Source organism: Camelus bactrianus, chromosome 4, assembly GCF_048773025.1.
Source record: "Camelus bactrianus isolate YW-2024 breed Bactrian camel chromosome 4, ASM4877302v1, whole genome shotgun sequence".
In the NCBI taxonomy this organism is placed as follows: Eukaryota; Metazoa; Chordata; class Mammalia; order Artiodactyla; family Camelidae; genus Camelus; species Camelus bactrianus.
In genome coordinates this window covers 23,654,077-23,670,967 of record NC_133542.1, presented here as the reverse complement: position 1 = coordinate 23,670,967, position 16,891 = coordinate 23,654,077, and the positions used below count along the sequence as shown (strand labels likewise).

At 39.7% G+C, this 16,891-nt stretch overlaps 1 long non-coding RNA gene across 2 annotated transcripts in view; it reads right to left on the bottom strand.

The window, feature by feature from the left end:
• Positions 1-1,502: 1,502 nt before the first annotated feature.
• The window catches only part of LOC123613590 (uncharacterized), a 256,462-nt gene continuing 241,073 nt past the window's right edge, over positions 1,503-16,891 (bottom strand). For both annotated transcript variants that reach the window (XR_006720949.2, XR_006720948.2), the window contains exon 3: positions 1,503-1,793. This is a non-coding gene — a long non-coding RNA (uncharacterized LOC123613590). The remainder of the gene's footprint in view (positions 1,794-16,891) is intronic.

Genomic DNA, 16,891 nt, shown 5'->3' with positions numbered 1-16,891 from the left:
ACCTGATAAAAGAGGTTCAAATTTTGACCTATGATAGCAGTTTTAGACACCTAATATATGTATGGTTTTCCTTCTGTCCTCATTCTGTGAATGGGGACACAGCTTAATATAGTGGAGAAAAAAAAATATAATTTGAGGTCGGCCCCAGTGGATTAAAGTGCTGGCACACCCTCTCTCAGCAGTATGACTGGAGAACTCTCTCTCTTGGAGTCTGTTTCCTCTTTTATACAATGGAGATAATTGAATCGGCCTCACAGGGACGTTGGGAGGTTTGAATTAATACTCTTGTGCTTTGCTCATGCTGCTGCTTCAGCCTGGAAATTTCTCAGTGGCTCACCCTATGTGAAGCTGACAAATTTCTCTTATGAATGAAGACCTAAAGAAAAACACCATTTAGTCTCCAAAGGCTTCCAGTCCTCACTGACCCCATCTCCTCCACCACACTGCCCCAGAGAAAAATGAATGCTTAGACTTCTAGGTCCCTAGACTTATCTGTGTGACGGCAGGTTTTAGCATACGTATTCCTACCACAACAGGAAGCGTTCTTTGTGTTCACAGACTCTAGCACAGTGCCTATTCTGTATGTGTTTAAATAAGAGTGACCCAGTGTTAAGTGGGCATATTGTCCTTATTTTTTTTCTTACACTTTGGCTGAGAATCTTAATAATTAAAAAAAATAGTAACACTTTATTAGTTCAATTGCCTTGAACAGACGCATACACGATTGAACTTATCCAAAATATCTGTTAAAAATACCCAAAACGAGCTTATGTAGAAGGAATTTTTACCCAAGAAGTTTTACTAAGATCAGAAAAACAGTTCTAGTAATAAACGGTAGGGCGTGTTTAAGCTCCGTATTCCCCAGGAAGAGCTGATCTGGACGGTTAGAGGGAAGTGTGATTAGCTCCCTTTTTCTCTCAGGATACATTTATAGTTTTGACCCAAATTATTTTCACATTTTAGACTTTCATCAAAATTTAGATGGTAAGCTCCCTAAGGGCAAGGGTATTTATCTATTTTGTTTATTAATGTATATCACTCCTTGGAGGAAGGTGTGGCACACTATTCAGTAAATAATTACCAAATAAACGTATGACTATGTCTGGAAGGCACCGGGGTATTAAGCACTTGGGAGGAAGTGACATCCCTCAACGTGAGGGTCTCTCACTGTTTGTTAACTTCATTTATTTTTCATAACTCCCCTGTGAGGCTGGTATCATCATCATTATTACTTGGCTCCCAAGGCTTTGCTCTCTCCCCTCCATCGTCCAGACCCATTCTTGAGTTTGTATCTAATAAAAAAGGGCAAACACAGTAAATATGCCTTTATGGTATTGAAGGCAAATGTGGGTCATGGATATTTTTCCTCTCCTGTGCATCTTCCTTCCAACCATACAGTTGTCAGTGGATGCAGGCTACAATTACGGGGGAGGGGCTGCTGCTGAACATTCCAGCCAACGTGATGGATACTTTCCTTCCAGTCTTCATCTGGTTCCCTGACAAGCTGAACATAACTACATCTTAGTACAGTTTTTAAGTCATGTTTTACCTTATGAACATAATCTCCATTTATTCTACATACCTTTCACTGGAGTCAGTCATCTTTCACAGGGAATGTCCAGGTTTGTGCGGAATAGTTCTTGCTTTCACTTTTTTGGTCTTGATGTTGCTGTTACAGGGCTTCCCTTCACTCAGCCTGCAGGGTTCTCAGTTAGAGGACTGGTGACCAACTTGATAAGGCAGCACTTGAGCATTCAGCCAGTTGCTTTCTTGTAAGTTATTATTTGCAGCTACTGTAATAAAAACAAAAATGAAATCTTTCTCAACAATATTATATATACACAGAATCTGGGGGTACAGAAAATAATGTGTAAGTCCAGGGGAAAATGGATACGTAGGACATTCAATAGAAATTTTTGTTATGGTACCTGCCTTCCCAATTCCCCTCCCTTACCACCATTTTTGGACTGAATTACTTTGGACCAGGTAGAGAGTGATCATTTCATTGTCTTTACTGTACTGAGAACCTGGCCTTAGCCAGTTCACATTTTACTCACCCAAATTACAGAAGTATTATATTAAATCTAAAACACTATGTCCCCTTCTTGCCTTATAGTTCCAAGTCTGAGCTTTTCTAGGTGACATTCTACATAAGTAGCAGGTGACTCCAGGAAACTACTTTTACTATGGATGACTGTTGTGCTTTTCACTTTCTTCTGGAGAAATCTATTCGGAATAATGAAAAATCTCTGTAGGTTTTACTGACCTTTCCCTGCCCTTTGAGTCCACAAATGGGAATCAACTTGAACTAGCTTGTAGAGACCTGAATTACACACCTGGCTATTTATTCCTCTGCATGGCATCTGTATTATAACACAGGCATGAAAATATGAAAATGCTAACTCTTGTTGGATCAGATAATTTGCACTGGGATAAATCACGGGTATATTCTGCCTTCACATCTTTGTAATCTGTACCTAAATTACTTGAAGCCATTTTGAATGAGTTGAACGTGTAATCCATGTAAAGAATGCAAAAAATATGTATTTTTTCATTGTCACTATTATTTAAGGCTGGATAAAAACCTCCCCCAAATCTTAGGGGCTTAAAAAACCACCATTTTAATAATCAGTTCTGCATATGAGGAATTCAGGGCTCTGCCAGGATGGTTCATCTGCTGTACAGTGTCTAAGGCCTCAACTGGGGGCCATTCAAACACCTGGGGACTGTCACAACTGGGGCTGGAGGATTCACTTCCAAGATGGCTTCTTTACCTTCCTGTCTGGCACACTGATGAGCATGGCTCAGCTAGGATTGTAGGTTCCAGTGCCTATGGGTACCCTCTCCTGCCCAGGGGCTCAGAGAACACTTTCTCCACGCCAGCCCAGTGTTCCAGGCGACGAGCTGGAAGCTGAAAACCAGGAGGCCTTTGTGTATTATTGCCTCAGAAGTTGCCTAGCGTCATTTCCACCATCTTCTGTTGGTGGAAGCAGTCACATGTCTACCAGGGAGAAAGTTGGGAAAAATGGACCACACTTTTCAACAAGAGGAGAATTTAAGCCTCGGGAGCTATGCCTAAAACCACTATACTCATACATAGTCTGGTATTTTTTTTTTATGTAACTGCTTATTTTTATGAACTATGCTATTGTGAGAAACATTACATATTAACTTTTCCAAACTAAAACAAGATTTTTGGTAGAAACTATTACATTTAACTACACTGTAGCTAAAATTTTATGCAGCATATCACCATATTCAGATATATATATATATATACATATGTATGACTAATTTTAAAATATATTCTCTTAATGGCATGTTAGGAAAGTCACATAGGATCAAACTAGACATTGTATATATAGTTGGCTTATTGGGACTTTTTGTTGGTCAAGGTAGATATATGGCTGTAAGTGACCAGACATTTATTTCAGCTGTTTTAATGTACTTGCACTTAAACACAGGAGTTAAATAATCAAGGCCTTATTAAGCATTTTCATCATAGAGTTATTTGTGTAATACTTAAAAACTGGAAAAAATCTAAGTGTACCACAAAAGACTATTTAAAATGTTTATGGTATATCTGTTTTATAGAATACTGAACAACTTGTGTTGTAAAGAACATTGACATGCAAAAACATTCATAATTTGCTTGTTACTGCTTAAAAGATTGTAAAAAGGGAGACACAAAGTAATTCCAATTATAAAATAAATTTGTTGGTCTACATAAAAATAAAAATTTATACCCAAAACATTGAAGAAACGATACCTTAGGTATGGAATTGTGCATGATTTTATTTTCTGTGTTGTGCTTTTGTGTATTTTCAAAAATTTCTTAAAGGATTTATGTATTGATATATTACTTTTTTCATTTTTATAAAATGAGTAAGAAAGTGCATTTCTTTATAAAATATATAAATTTTAAAACAAGTCAAATTCATTTATAATCTCTTCACCCTGGATAATCATATTACTTTAAAAATTTTGTCATTTTATATTTTGGGTTATCCATTCTAGATAAAAATGATACATAGTGTATAAACGTTTTGTTCTTTGACATTTTACCTTTACACTAGGAGATGTTAACCAAATTATCTTTTGTCCTCCACGCTTCATTGAATTTCTTTAGATAACCGAAGATTCTTCCCGTAAAGCCCAGAAAGATAAACATGGGGTTCTTATAGCCCCCAAAGTAATTTCTAGCAATGAGACCACAGAAAATAGATACCAAGTGTTTTACTTTTAAGTCTCAAAAAGCTATTGTCCATGTTCAATACTGAAATTTTTAGGAAAAATGCTTGCTGAGCTAGTTATGTTTTCACCTTATCCTTCAAGTGTAGATAAAAAATTTGGGGCTATTGGACCAAGTAATGCTATAGAGGAGAGCAATGAAAAGAAAAGCCCTAGCTCCTCTCTATCACCCACAGAACTAGCTCCAGGGAGGAGTATTAGAAACCCCAAACTGTTGGTAGATACTGAGAATATAGGAGATCTGTGCCCCAGTTTCCTGATGATTGCTCTGTAAGATGACAAGCATTAAAGTAGGTCCCCAAGCTACCAGGGGACAACAGAGGTGCAGAGATGGCTTCAGGTGCACCTAGGCCTAAAATTACTCTCATGAGTCCCTGAGCAAATGGGCTGGGAAAGAGACAAATGCCTTTGCAGGGGACTGGTAACGGGTAGACGTGACACCAGGAGTCATTGGCCTGGAAGGAAACTACAGTTGTGATGAAATATCACAGAGTTTGATTCTTACAACCTTATGACCAGAAAGGAACAGTGGTCCCAGAAGATGCCATCACCTTGGTATAACTGTGCTCAATTAATTATACAGAATTGGGCATTGGGCTTCACTTCACAAAATGAGGCGGATGGCCACTGACGAAGGAGTGAGCCTAACACCATCACTGTGGTTACCGAGACGTGTCATGAAGTCAGTCACATGGAACCTAGGCAGCCCAGATTGAGTAGAAGGAAAGGAATGGGAAAACAAGATTCTGAACTGTCTTCGCCCTAATGACTAACTTTACCCAAGTTAGACTAGGGAATGAGGCTCAAAATGGGAATTAGCTTACTGAAAAATAAAATTACACTTTTTGCATGCCTTAATACACAGACTGATACATTCACACCTTTTATACAACCCATTATGAACATATCTGCATGTGAAAAAATCCACATTTAAGCAGTACTACCTCAGTCAGTCTTAATGTGGTATCACGCCCAGTTCAGTAGGTTTTAAAGGTATTAATGAGCAATCTAACTTTAGACCCCAAATATCTGCATAGAATATAAAACAATATATGTGAAAACAAAAACACAAAAAAACTTGAAAAATATTAAATGTATATTATTGTTAATCTCAGAATAGGGAAGTCTTTTCAGAATAGACCACAGCTCTAAGTCAGGAAGGAACAGTGTCTGACAACATAAAACTAAAACATTTCTTGATGGAAAAATTATACCACAAAAAAAGATAAAAATCAAACAATAATCAGAAGGAAATATTTCTGAATCCTACCACAGAAAAGGGTGAATTTTCTTAAAATATAAAAACTTCTGCAAATAAATAAGAAAAAGACCAACAACCCAATAGAAAAACAAAAGGCAGAAGACACCTCATAGAAAATGCAAATAGTTCTTTAAAAATATGCAAAATGCACAAACCTATTCATAATTTAAAAATGCAAATTAAAGCTGTAAGAAAAATTTTTTATCTTTTAGATCAATGAAAATTTAAATGTTTGATAACATACTGTGTTGAAGGAGATGGGAGGAATCAAGCACTATTATATGTTGCAGGTGGCGACGTAATTTAGTGCAAACTTTATGAAGAGCACTTGCAATATTTAACAAAACTTAAAATCCATATGCTTTCGGATACAGGATTTACACTGTACACATATAGAATCTCAGGAGTAATTAGTAATCACATATACAGAAAAGAGCCTTTGTGGGATTGCTTACAAAAAAAGAATGGAAATAGCCAATAGGTTAATCAATGAAGACCTGGTTAAATACAGCAGAGAACATCCACACAAGGCAATCATTCATTCATTCATTCATTTATGCAGTGAGAATCAAGATTTATTAAAGCAGGATTAATTTCTTAACACATTTACAATGTTGCTTTTTTTGACAGATTTGGTTAACTTTTATATTTTTTAAATTGAGGTAACATGACTTTAAAACCTTCTATAAGTTTCACATGGACAGCAATGTATTTCTACCTCTGTACACCCTACAACATGCTCACTACCAAAAATTTATTTTTCCATTTGTCATCATATAGTTGATGACCCTTCACCCATTTCGCTCCCCTGCCCCCTCCCATCTGGTAACCACTATTACCAATACTCTGTTCTCTATACCTATGTGTTTTGGTTGTTTTCGGTTTGGTCGTTTATTTTGTTTGTTTATTAGTTTTTATATTCCACAGACAACTGGAAAACACATGGTATTTATCTTTCTCTTATCTGACATTTCATTTGGCATAATATCCTTGAGATCCACCTATGTTGTCACAAATAGCAAGATTTCATCTTTTTAATGGCTGCATAGTATTCCGACAATCCAATCATTCAAATGAATAAGGTAGCTCCATATGAACAGACATGGAATTACTCAACAGATTTAAGTGAAAAAAGCAAGATCAAACAGTGTGTGTAGCAGATAATCCTTGTGTTACAACACCAGAAAATATGCATTGTCCACCTGTATGTACACAGAATATCTCCTGAAAGAAACACAAGAAATGAGTAACAAGGAGCTGCCTGCAGAGGGTGAATACTGGTGGGAGAGACTTTTTTTTTTTACTATTTTGCTTTTGATACTTTCCACCCAAATCATGTATTCCTTCTTAAAAAATAAAAGAGAGAAGAAAAAGAAAGGAAAGGTGAAAGAAAGGTGAAGAAAATGAGGAGGTTGGGGATTCTAACCCACAGTACCTTGGAATGTGACCTTACTTAGAAATAGGCTCTTTCCAGAGGTAATCAAGTTAAAATGAGGTCATTAAGTGGGCCTTAACCCTATATGACAGGGAGAAGACAGACAAAGGGAGAAACCAAGGAAAGAGATCTAAAATAGGTCCTTTCCTTTTGTCTTTAGAGGGAGCACAGCCTTGTCAACATGTTGACTTTGGACTGCCAGCCTTCAAACCCCGAGGCAACAACATTCTGCTGTTCTAAGCCACCCTGTTCATTAGAAACACTAGGAAACTAACACAGTGCTCTAGCCCACTCTTTCCTTCTCAACTTTCCAGCTCCATTCCCTTCTCATTTCTTTCTTCCAAAAGCAGTAGCTCCATGCCCTGTAAGACGGAAATCAATTTAGCCTTTCTTAACTCCATGTAATTCCATTGCTTCTCCCAATCAGCATAATGGAAGCCCAAGCCTGGTCATTTCCCCACAAAGGATTTTTCCCCCTAAGATGGTGGTGACAGAGCAGGCAGGCTGAGGATATGCCTATCAACTGATCTGTGTCCTAGTTATAGATATCTAATCACCCTTACCATGGCAGCAGGGTATGTAAGTGTGTAACTAGACCATCATTCATTTAATCATCAATTGTATTGTTGGTTATCTATATTGTTTTTCACTTTCCACTACTGGATAAATTCCTCAGAGGTGGACTTTATGAGTCACAGGGCAAGCATGCGTTATGTTTTGATGCATATTATCAAATGGTCTTCTAGAAAACATAACCTATTTTGAATCTGTTTTATTTTGGTAATAAAAAAATGTTAAGGGTGCCATAGTCATGCTCAATTGGTTATGGTATAGGACAGGGGTCAACAAAGTTCTTCTGTAAAGGGCCTAATAACAAATATTTTAGACTTTCGTGGGTCACCAGACTCCACTGCAACTCCACCATCGTAGTCAGGAAAGCCACCATGCATGATATGTAGCTGAGGGGACACAGCTGAGTTCCAAGAAAACCTTATTTATAGATACTGAAATTGAATTTCAAATCATCATCACATTATAAAATATTCTTCTTCTTTTTTTCTACCATTTAAAAAAAAAAGTCAAAACTACAGTACACAGCCATATAAAAACAGGCAGCAGGCTTGATACGACCCATGGGCTGTGGTTTGCCAGGTTCTGAATTTAGTACTTGATAACCCATTCTGCAGTACTTTCTAAAATTCTTCCTTGAGGAGACACTTGTACCTTCCTGCAGGTTCTTGTTCATTCTTTTAGAGTCACTTAATATTAGGATGACCTTGGGCACCAGTGACTGTCAGAGCGGCCAATGGGTAAATTAATGTTACTACACATTAATTGCTGTCGATATTGCTTCAAATCACAGCTAAGTGTATTGCCTAAAGGATTTACAGAATATCCACTCCTGTTTTCTCTCAAAGCTGTTCCTAGATTAAGCCAGACCATTAGAGCTGTGTTTGGTACCAACATGTACTGATTACTCCTTGCTGACATTTAGGACACATATATCCACAAACTCCTTACTTCACAGACTGCCTCCAGAATAGTTACCCTTTTAGAAGATTCCATAAGCTTATATTGAGAGATCAAGAAACTCCTAGTTGTCTGTCAATCTGTTTACTTGATGAATATTGTTGAGGACATTACTGATTATGTCACAATGTAATCCTGTGTATGAGCAAGATCCTTATCTCAGTTAAAAAACATAATTAAGCTTCTCTTATAATTAGAATTGTTTTTGTGCCCTCAAATTGCCAAGCCTCTCTCTCTTGTCCTTATCCTTTATCTTCTCTTTAACTTTCATTATACATATTTAACTTATCTTGCTGTACCTTATACAACTTTGTAATTTGTATCTTCTCTTTGTCTCCCTTCTTCTTCATCTTAATTTTTAAAAGTTAAAAGTGGGGGTAGGGTTTGCAAGCAGGATTGTGGAAAGTTCAGGTTTGATAGGCAGTTGGGGTGACGATGGTCTTAACTCCCCAGGGTAGCCTTTCTGCTTTCTTGTGTAGTTACCTTTGAGTCTGTTTTCTCAGTATAATACAGCAGACCATTCAAAATAAACCCCAAACTTATTTTGCCCTTCTTCAGTCTTTCATCTTATGATTCCACGTAGAAACCACGATGCCCTAGAAGCCCAGACGGGACTCCCTCCTGATGGTCTCCGGACCCACAGCCTGAAGTTCTCTGTGCCTCTAAGTCAGAGCCAGGGAAGTTCGGGCCAGTGAGCCTGCCCTGCGGGTTTATCTGCCGGGTTGTCAGGAGTGACAGCAAAGAGCCAGGCTGCTTGATGAATCCAACGAGCAGAAAAGCTGTCAAAACACGCAGAACGTTCATTGCAGGGATCGTGGAAACATTGCCTATTTGTTTGGAGCGTGTTTAATTATTTTTAAACATATGCAGTCTGTAGTTCAGTGAACATGTCAGGGATAATAGAGGGAGGAAAGCAAATGAGGGGAAAGGCACTGATCCCGGAGCGACTTTTCCCGCAGCTGGTGGATGGGGAGAAGCAGTTGATTCCCTCCAAAGTGTGGCTCCTTGTCTGTCACCTACTGAAACGCAGTAGGGGGATTAATGTCATTAGCTGGAGGCTAGCCTGCTGTGTAGTAAACAGATATGCATCCTAGCTCATCTGGGGGAGGGATGTCCAGCTCCTGCCCGCTGGCCTGCAAAGGTCACTCCCAGCCTTGTATTAGTGAAATGGGAAGAAATTAGGTGGGTTGAGAGAATCCTGGGGTCTGTTTAGTGACAGTAGCCGCAGGGGATCTGGGCACCTAACTCTGCTCCTCCCGCCCCTCACTCACCCTAATTGGGGCTTAGATTTCTTCTTTGGGGGAAATCCGAGGTAACCAGAGAAGATAAAAGCCCTATGAGTAAATGCTTCAGAGAAGAGAAGAATTTTCTTGTATTTTGATAACCAAATTGACTAAGGAGTGTGGGAAAAAGTCGGGGATTGCTGTTTGGGTATCATGACTGTGTCTCTTCACTCCAGAACCGAGTTTTTGCCACATATCAGGGCACGAAAAGCTGAGGGCTGAGAAATATGCATTCACTTTCCCCTAACTCCCAGGAATGTGCACCACAAACAGCTACAAGTGAATCAAATCTAGGTATTTTGTATTCTTAGAAAACAGAGAAAAAAATTTTTAACTCAACAGACATTTTATTATAGGTTTAAAATATAAACAACTATTTGAAGACACAAGGAAAGAGTCTACACTGAAACCAAAGCCTGGCAGTAAAGCCTGGCTTTACAGAAATACTGAAAATATTGGGAGAGGGCAAGAAACCAGGAGGAAGGACAAATATTTCCTGGGGATGGCTCTGACCAAGATGCAGACAGAAACAGAAACCATCAACTAAACAGAAGAATACTCAACAGCACCCAGATATAGGCAGGGAGAACCTGGACAATAATAGAAATAATAACCAAGAGAAAGAAGAATGTTGGAGGGAACTATGGCAAGGAAAACTGAGAGTTGAGTCTATTACACAAATAGTAGATAAAGTAAAGATAAATGTAAACATTGCCTTGTAAGAATTTACCTTAATCCTTTTGCAATCCAAGCAGAATGCTCTATTTTATACTAAAAGCTCTGAACTGTCTTCTGATGTTTGTAGGCAGTATAGTATTTTGAAGGAACTGATATAGTAATCAAAGAAACAAAGGAAAACAAATGAAAAAAGGGAAACAAAGGAAAAGGCAACTCAGGATCATGTGTATTTGTTACATCACAAACTCACCTCTGGGCACCCCCTTCCTACCACCTCTCCTTCCTGAGGGTCACTGGGCATCACGTTTCTTGGAGGAGATCATGGCAGAGTTTCCTCTCCTTATAAGGAGACCAAAAAGGCAGAAAAGAAATCAAAGAAGCAGTAGACAGAAAGAGAGAGTACGTCATCAAACATCCACATACATGAAAGAAACAGTCAAACTGAGATAGTTTTACATTTTTAAGATTAACGTGAATCTCCAGGCCTCACCAGCTCCTTGGGAGAAATGGGAGCCAAGACGTCCACACCAGTGTTCACACTGTTGCTCCCAGTGGTTCATGCAGAGCCTCAGACCGTCCTCCGAGGTCCTGACCCACCTATACTCAGGAAAGAGTCCACTGTGGTGTCCCTGGCTGCTCTGGAGAGCAGACACCTGGGAAGAATGCCCCATACCTGCAGGCCCCACACTGCCCCACAGTGTGCGGTGGTCCCAACCCAGACAGGCGGCCGCCCTGGCCAACCAGTTGCTTCCTGATTCTCCCCAGACCAGAGTCGACTCTGTCCTGCACAGACAGATGTAGGCCCACGTTCAAACCCAGCAGTTTTCATGGATGATCAAATAAAGGCTTCCAGCTGCAGAACCCTGGGGCTATGTTTTTATCTGTGGTGTCCAGTGATGACATAAACTATAAGAACAAAGCTGGAGTGATTTATATGTGTCATTAGAAATTTAAGATTTTTTTCAGCATTTCATGAACATGTATAGTACGGAATATATTAGATATACCATTTGGATAACAAAAACCATTGACAGCTACCTTGCCTAGTTACAGATTTCATCCAGAGAGCAAGTGGGGGAACCTTCCCATCCACTTCTGAGGACACCTTGTGGTCCTATGACCTCCCTTGACCCCGTGTCACATCGCCTTCAGTATCAGGAAGCGAGAGAGTAGTGGCCAGTGGGGCCCTGGCTCTTCCTCAGAGTAAGAATGGGAACCTGTGTTCTTTTTCTTGGACCTTAAATTTTAGTGCTCCTCAGAATCACCTGGAACACTTGTTTTTTTGTTTTGTTTTTTTTTTAATGCTGCTTAGATTTTTACCTCCAGAGAGACTGATTCTGTAAGTCTGTATGTTGTGGCCTAAGAATCTGTATTTTAATGAGTTACCCTCCTCTCACACATACTTAATGATTATACAATATAAGGATTATATTTCTGAAACACTGATTAGATCTTACAATTCTGATAACTCTCTAAATCTCACTGCATTTAGGGGAGCCGCTAATTAGGAAGGTATGAAGCACCACCCTTAGGATGCAGGGGGAGGCCAGGCCCCTTTGGCTAAATGCATATGGCATGACTTTAGGAAAACTATTCTCTTCTTGATGATATTGTTTAGCGTACATTGCACATGGATTATTTACTCTGTCCCCTCTGGAAGTCTGTCTGTAGCTGGAACCATGTAACTACAAAATATCACAGAGACCTGGAAGTTATTCCACGTAACACTTCCTATCGGGGTCCCAGGACTGGAGCAAAACACGTGGGGCTCACGTGGCTAGATGTGTGTGATTACCTTCCTGCCTGCAACTTGCAAGCATGGGGTCAAGCGAGGAAGACCTTCTTTCTTTTAGAAAGCAACTTAGTACGTGGTGCTTTGTAAGGAGCTAAACACACAACATACAAGAGAACTATACATACACGCTCACACACGTGCACACATAACTGTTTGCTGTTTGGCACTTAACGATTTGGATCCATCCCAAAGGCTGACCACAGGGGGAAAAAAATTGCCATGTCAAGGACTATATAAGGTGGCAGAATCTACTCTATGAAACGTGAACTTCACTTTCTTTGCCCAGCTGGCCAATTGTTCCAACCCAGTCAATCACAGACTCGGCAGACACACTGAGGGAAAAGCAGGAGATGAGTAACTCCAAGCTGTGCGGATGAGAAGGCCAGGACTAAGTCTTTGAACGTGCACACAATAGAATAAATGCCTTTTATCCATTCACCCCCCAACCAGCCGGCAACACCAGGAAAACCATTTTCCAATTAGTCAGCAGGTTTCAGCATCATTACCTTTGAGATCAGATTTGCTACCATTCAAAAAGGCATCAGAGACAGTGTGGGAAGAGTTAAGCATCGTTCCTGGCATCTGAGGGCTGCGAGGAGGTGAAATTAGATTAGCGGCAGGAAAACGGGAGAGTTTACATTACCAGAGGGGCTCTACCTGGCTCCAGGCTTAGCAGTGAACAACGCTCTCAGCATATGGCATGACAATGGATTAGTGATCAAGTCCGATTAATCCTAATAGATCGTCTTTTCAACCTCAGTGGCTTGTTAGGTGAGAAAAAAATTGTCTGTCCCCAAAGTGTCAGGTGAAACTCTCATTTGAGGTAAGACTACCATGTGGAGATGGGTCTCCATCTGGTGGCTTCCTTTTGTGAAACTCCTCCAGAAGGTGTTTTAATGAGGCTTTTATAGCAGGCACCACCTGCCACTAATCTTCCCTTCTAAAAAGGTGTAATTGAGGGTTGGTTTTACAGTATGGCTCGTACCCTAACCTTGGGAATTCATCAAGAAATGCAAATCTGGGTGGGATGGTGTAATCATGAAATGCCATTTTGGCTGTTGGTTTAGACTGAAGTGGTTATAGAAATTTGTGGTTGGCTAATTACAACCAGCTATATAGTAGCTTCCCCTTTCAGTTAGATTAATACGTGTGTCATCTCAGAATTAAATCACCAAGTTGATGGTGACCATATGTCTTCATTCAATTCTTTGCACATGTAAAGAGTTGCAAGGCTGCTCGTGGTTCACACAATTTAAAGGTTTCATTTACACTATGAAGGCTTAACTGGTTCAGATTTACTGCACATCCGTCCTCGCAGTAGACGTTTCAGTTCTAAGATGCATTATTTCAATGAGACACGAACAAATTAAAAAATCACATTTCTCTATCTCAGGGAGACGTGTTTCTATCTCTGGGACTTCGGGAATAGAGTTATTTTCCTTCATCTCCTAATTTAAGATACAAATTTTTGTCACATTGTTATTGCAGCAGATTGCTTATTGATTACACTGATGTTTCCACCCAGAAGGTCATTTGAAATCAAAGATACTGCAGAAGGTAAGTATGTACGATAGAGTAACTGTAATTTTTGAAAATTCAACAACCATGAACTGAGCCCTTACTATGTACCAGGTATGTTACTACATCAAGAAATAATAATAATAGTAACTACAGTAACAACAACAATATGACAGACTCTGCCTCCCAATAGTGGGGGTTTATTTTGCTTTTCACTCATTTTCTGCTCAGAATATTTTTGAAAGTCCCTTGACTTTGCTAGCATCACCTCAGAATATTATGTTGAGAAACATCTTACCTACATAGAAATCAAATCGACAAAACAGTATATATACACTTAGATAAATTCCAATATTTGGGTTTTATCTATACTCCGTTTTAGAAGTCAAAGAAATGCTTAGCCCTTAATTATTTGTGTTTCAATTACTAGTTTAATTATAGAGTATAGCAAGAAAAATAGATGACCCAAAATATGCCATAACCTCCAAATGGCTTGCAGTTTGAGTTTGGAATGGGATTTATAAAAATCAAACATGATTTTAAAGAGGGAATCATAAACAGGAGCCCCAGACATGGAATCTGATCAGCAGTTTTATATTTGGGGTTTTACTGTCTTTTTTGTTTGTTGGCCTGCACAAGGTTTTTGAGTTTTAACACACGTTCTAATCCATACGGCCATGACATGCTCTCTCCTGTTTGCCAAAGGCCCCGTGTCTCCCTAATCTCACACTCAACTGCACTGACAAAACTCAACCCCAGTTCTAAAATAATGATGCTGATATTTACATGAGTTTGTGAACACTGGTCCCGTTACGTCAGAATCAATCCCCGAACATGTTTCCACGCATGTGTGAAGTCCTTGGGGATGGACGAATGAGGAAGAAGGCAGGCACCGACCCAACTGGCAGGGTCTCAGGAGCCAAACCTGCCCCTCTGTAGAGCTGAATATCGCACAATCATTTTGTTCTCACATCACTAACATCCTTAGCACACAGCCAAAAGTCAGAAGCTCAAGGAACAGGATAGGTGAGAGGAAAAAGACAAGAAAACATTATTTTATCCTCTTTTTCACTTAAGAAAAAATTTTCTGATCAGGGTTTAAAAACCTGTGACTTCAACTTTCATGATACTTTTCTGCAGGAAATGAAATTGTCACAGACATGAATCATTAGAACTAATGATGCCAGAGTTTTTTAAAAAAAACAGTGCATGCATTTTGTTCTCATTCACAGTTAGGAGAATGAGGTCAATTATCTTTTCCTTTAGCTTTAGACAAATTAAAGAAATTGCTTCATCCTTTCTCTAAAATAATCCATCAGCGTTGGTTTCATGTGGAGAAAATAACAGTTGGCTGAAGGCTATACAACCAGGTGACACGTGCTGTGACTCCTGACACTGGTTATGTCCATGCATTGTATTAAAATTCACCCAACTTCTCCCTCCCTCAACTTCTGCACCTATTTTATTCATTACACTAAACCCATACTCAGGTCTCACCCAGGTGGGTATCATGAAGCAAGAAGATGTTGTCTCCAATACTGCTTCCCTCAGTGCTGCCTTTAAGTCTCCTTTATTGCCTGATGACACCCCCCCCCCCGTCCCTGTTGTGTGACACTCATGTCAGGCCTGCATCCCCAACCAACTACTGACACCTCACACCTCTCCATCCCTCTCCAATCCAAACTCTCTGGCCACAGCACTGTCTGGCCGAAAGCGACCTTCTTTTATTAAGTAGCTTGTTGTGAAATGGCTCCTCCTGCTCTGTGATTTGGGGCTTTGAGACCAAGTGTCTAGTCCAAAGGAATAGTTCTTTTGATAAAAATTAACAGAAGCACTGGAGGCTCCTTATTTACAAAACAGAAACAGACTCACAGACATAGAAAACAAACTTACGGTTACCAGGGTGGAAGGAGGCGGGGAGGGATAAATTGGGAGTTCAAGATTTGCAGATATGAACTACTATATATAAAATAGATAAACAACAAGTTTCTTTTGTATAGCACAGCGAACTATATTCAATGCCTTGTAGTAACTTATAATGGAGAAGAATACGAAAATGGACATATGTATGTATATGTATGGCTGAAACATTACGCTGTACAGCAGAAATTGACACAACATTGTAAACTGACTATACTTCCATTAAGAAAATACAAAAAAGCAGCACTGGAGGCTGGCAGGGGACTAAATAGAGGCCAGGGAGAAGCCTTATGATTCTCCTACATCATACCCCAACTGATCACTATTTAAGGCAACTTCAGAGTAAAACAATTGATTACTCACAGATACACATGGTCCTGTTTAAGTGAATTATAAAAAGTGAGCTTAATTTTGACATGTACTAGGTTAAATATCTTTGTGAGAATCAGACAATTACCCAGGTGTGCTTTCTACTACTTTGAGGATTTCACCTTGAGGGTCTGGAGGCAGTCGGAATGAAGGTATACTGGCTCCAGCTTCATGTGATGCCATGTTTCTGGACAGAAGCAAGTGAATAATCATTTGTTTGGCTCAGTCAGAAGTTAAAAGAAATTTCTTGAAACTTGTCTCCCTCACACAACATCCTTCCATCTAGTTACACTGGGCTGTATTTTATGCAGGAATGTGCATACTTAGATATCTTCCATTCTCTACCATTCACCTGCCCTCGCTGATGACATGTTTGTTTCATTCTTCAACATTCAGCCTTCCCTCCCCCCGATGCTCTCCCCAAGAGCCCTGCAGAGTGCCATCCTCCCGCTGGAGAACCCACCTGTAAGTGAACTTCTCCCTGTCAGGCTTTGTGCATGGAGACCAAAAATGAGGTTGGCTAACCTTGATATTTCACTGTCGTCTGGCATATTCCACTCTACCTTCCTCAGTATGTCACATATGTTTGTAACTGAGGCCAGGAAAGTTTTAAGAGAAGAAAGGAGGGGAGGATGGGGAAGAGGAACAGAGGCTCAGGAAAGGGATAAAAATCCTTTTTTCTGTCTCAGGTGTGTACTTTAGACAATCATCCCTCTCGCTAGAGTCAGACAAAAAGTAGGTGACTTTCTGTTATAATCATGAGAAACATTCACCCAAGACTCTGGACCAGGTCTAGCATGTTCTCTGAAAACAAGCTGGTGGCACCTTGCAGAGGTGTAACAAAAATGCTT